Genomic DNA, 4,184 nt, shown 5'->3' with positions numbered 1-4,184 from the left:
AAAAAAAAAGAAAAAAAAAAGAGAATGAAGGAGAGGAAGAAAAAGGAAGAGGGAGAGAGAACAGGGGTATTGCTTTATTGCCCGGGCTAGAATGCAGTCTAAAAATGGGTATGCCTGTAATTGTGTTTAATAATAGAGACGTAAAAAAAAATTAGGGAAGAAAATAACTAACAAGCGGCCAAGCAATATTTCATTTAAACCTATAAATAGGTGTGATGTGGTACTGATAAGAGTGTATATTTTGTGTATTTAAAGTGGAGAGCTCTATATATGTTAATTAAGTCTACTTGTTCCGGATCTGAGTTCAAGTCCTGGATATCGATATTTCTGTCTCATTGATCTGTCTAATATTGATGTTGAAGTCTCCCACTATTATTGTGTGGGAGTCCAAGTCTCTTTATAAGTCTTATATATCTGGGTATTCCTGTATTGGGCGCGTATATATTTAGGATCTTTAGCTCTTCTTGTTACATTGATCTCTTTATCATTATGTAATATCCTTCTTTGCTTCTTTTGATCTTTGTTGCTTTAAAGTCTATTTTATCAGCAAAAATTGCAACTCGTGCTTTCTATTTATTTATTTTTGCTCTCCATTTGGTTGGTACAGACCATGTTTTTAACTATTCCACTGTATTGCCTGCCACATAAGTAATCTATTATATACAGAATAAAGAGCTGAGTTGTTTGGTACAGATAATAATACAATAGGAACTCAGAGAAGGGAGTCTATACAGGGATTGGTTAAAGATGATGACACAGGGTAGATGCAGTGGCTAACACCTGTATTCCCAACACTTTGGGAGGTTGAGGCTGAAGGATTGCCTGAGCCCAGGGGTCTGAGACAAGCCTGGCTAACATCACCAACATCCGGAGACTCTGTCTCTAAACAAAATCTTAAAATTAGCTGGGCATGATGGTGAAGGCTATAGTCCTAGCTACCCAGGAGGCTGAGGTGAGAGTACTGATTGAGCATGGGAGGTCAAGTCTGCAATGAGCCATGTTCATGCCCTGCACTCCAGCCTGGATGACAGCATAAGACCCTATCTCAAAACATTTTCTTTTTCTTTTTCTTTTCTTTTTTTTTTGAGACAAGGTCTCACCCTGTCACCTAGGCTGAAGTGCAGTGGTGTGATCTTGGCTCTCTGCAATCTTCGTCTCCTGGGCCCAGGCAATCCTCCCGCCTCAGCCCCTTGAGTAGCTGGGCTACAGGCACATGCCTCCACACCTGAATAATTTTTGCATTTTTTGTAGATTTGGGATTTTGCTGTGTTGTCCAGGCTGAGCTTAAAATCCTGGGCTCAAGCTATCCACTCACCTGAGCCTCCCAAGGTGCTAGTTCTGGGATTGCAGATGTGGGCCACCATGACTGGCAAATTTTTTTTTTTTTAATTTAAAAGTTAAATTAAAATTTAAAAGATGATGACACAAGATTTTTCTATTCCCATCCTATATGGGTCAATTCTTGCTAAGTTCTCTCAGTGTAAAGCCCAGGAGCCAGTATAGCCAGAATTAGCATTTACCTCCTTCTAAGCCAGAATAGAAGACCTGTCTGTTGGTAGCAAAAATACAGTTAACGGGGTTTAATTCCAGCGCCACATGCCAGGGCACTCATATTTAGCCAGTTTCTCCATGGGTTTAGCTCCAGTGTGTAACATACTGCTATAGGTGTTTGCCTTTAAATTCTAGACTGCTTTGTAAGCCATTCTAAGGTATTAGGAGGGACAGGAAGCATATTTTTAAGCACCTGAAATGTAAGAATATGTAAAGGGTATGTTAACAGCATTTCATAAAAGATTATTTTTTGAGGTATAATGTATATTCAATAAAAGCTTTGATTTGAGATATTTAATTAAACGTGTTTTGAAAACTTGATACACTCATGCAACCACCATTCAAAACAAGACATAGAACATTTTCATCATCCCAGAATCATACTGTATAATTTTGTGTATGCATCTGGCTTTCTTTCACTCAACATACTATTTTGGTAATTCATTCATGCCACTGCGTTTACCAGTAGTCTGTTTTTATTGCCAAGTAGTATTCAAATTTTTTTTATTTTTTAATTTTTGTGGGTATATATTTATGGGATACATGAGATATTTTGGTACAGGCATGCACTATGTAATAATCACATTATGGAAAATTGGGTATCTATCCCCTCAAGCATTTATCCTTTGTGTTATAAACAATGCAAGTATACTTTCAGCTATTTTTAAATGTGTAATTAAATTAGTACTCACTATAGTTCGCTCATTGTGGTATCAAGTACTAGGTCTCATTCATTCTTTCTAACTATTTTTTTTTTGTACCTATTAACCATCTCCACCTCCCACTCAGCCCCTCTGCCACTACCCTTCCAAGCCTTTGGTAACCAAGCTATTCTCTATCTCCATGAGTTTAATTGTTTTGATTTTTAGAACCCACAAATAAGTGAGAATATACAATGTTTGTCTTTCTGTGCCTGGCTTATTTCACATAACAAAATGACCTGCACTTACAATCATGTTTTTGCAAATGACAGGATCTCATCCTTTTCTATGGCTGAATTGTACTCCACTCTGTATAGGTACCATATTTTCTTTATCCATTCATCTGTTGATGGACACTTAGGTTGCTTCCAAATCTTGGCTATTGTGAACAGTATTGCAAAAAATATGGTAGGGTAAATATCTCTTTGGTATTCTGATTTCCTTTCTTTTGGGTATATATGTAGCAGTAGGATTGCTGGATCACATTGTGGCTCTATTTTTAGTTTTTGAGGACCCTCCTACTGTTTTCCATAGTGGTTGTACTGATTTCCATTCTCACCAACATTGTGCAAAGGCTCCCTTTCCACCATATCCTCACCAGCACTTGTTATTGCCTGTCTTTTGGATAAAAACCATTTTAACTGGAGTGAGATGATATCTCAGTGCAGTTTTGATTTGCATTTCTCTGATGATCAATGATGCTGAGCACTTTTTCATAAGCCTGTTTACCATTTGTGTAACTTCTTTTGAGAAATGTCTATTCACATCTTTTGCCCATTTAAAAAATCAGATTATTAGAGCCAAGTAGTATTGAATTGTGTAGATGTATGACAATTTGTTTATCCATTTTCCTGTTGATAGATATTTAGTTTGCTTCCAGCTTTTGCTTGTTATAAATAAAGCTGCCATGAACATTCTTGTGATAGTCTTTGTGTGAACATATATTTTCACTGCTCTTGGATAAATACCCGGGAGTGGAACTGTTGAGTCATAGGGTAGATATATGTTTATCATTGTGAGAAACTGCTAAATGATTCTCCAAAGGGTTGAACCATTTTACATTCCTACCATCAATGTTGCTCTGCATTCCCGAAGGAAAATTTTTTACAAAGCCAAACTATGATGACATGTTAGTGAAGAATATTTATCACGGTGTCTAGGGTGGGAAAAATTTCTATGGGAATCATTTGGAGGGAGGAAAAAACAGCAAGAAGGAGCAGGGGGAGTGGATTGGCATTCACTAAAAAGCATTCACCAGGAAGCCAGCCTGGGGACACCACGTGGGCAGTGGGCTCCATAGCTACCAATCAAGGCTGTGTTCTCTGCTGATGGCATTCATTCCACATGCCAGGCCCTCTCTCCGTGATCCAAGAAATCTGGGCAACTTATTGTTTTTGTTCAAGTTGTACTTCATTGAAATTCTTTTTGGAGTGTCCCTTTCGGTCACAAGTTCCCTTTCTTGTGTGAGAGCCAAGATAGTGAAGCTTAGCACAGCAAGGCTTTTTGAATTTGTGCTGCTGACTTCACCACCAGTTGCGGTATCAGAGCTGGCTAACCTGACCCAGCTCGTGGTCAGCTTTCTCCTGGCTTCTACAAGTAGAGAACAACTTATGGTTTATCTTTTGACCTCTCCCCCCAGGTTACTTTTAACAAGGTTTTTAGTGTTTTTTATGCTATTCTATTTGAGGGAGGGCAAGGCCTTTGGCACTGCCTTTAAGGTGATTTCATTTTGAGACAAAACCTCATTCTCTGAGTTTTTCTTTAGGTCATCATGACAGAGGTCAGAAATAGTGTGAAGTAGCCCCCAAAAGAATAAATCTCAACTTTCTTCAGGCATGGTTTATCCTATCTGTGTATTCCTTTTAATTCAATCCTGTTAGTAAACATTCTTGCTAAAGTAGACAACCAACAGTCCTCATTCCTCAGCCAAAT

This window comes from Cebus imitator, unplaced genomic scaffold (assembly GCF_001604975.1).
Source record: "Cebus imitator isolate Cc_AM_T3 unplaced genomic scaffold, Cebus_imitator-1.0 Scaffold123, whole genome shotgun sequence".
NCBI lineage: Eukaryota > Metazoa > Chordata > Mammalia > Primates > Cebidae > Cebus > Cebus imitator.
The sequence above is the reverse complement of the archived record's forward strand: the minus strand, read 5'-3'. Positions refer to the sequence as shown.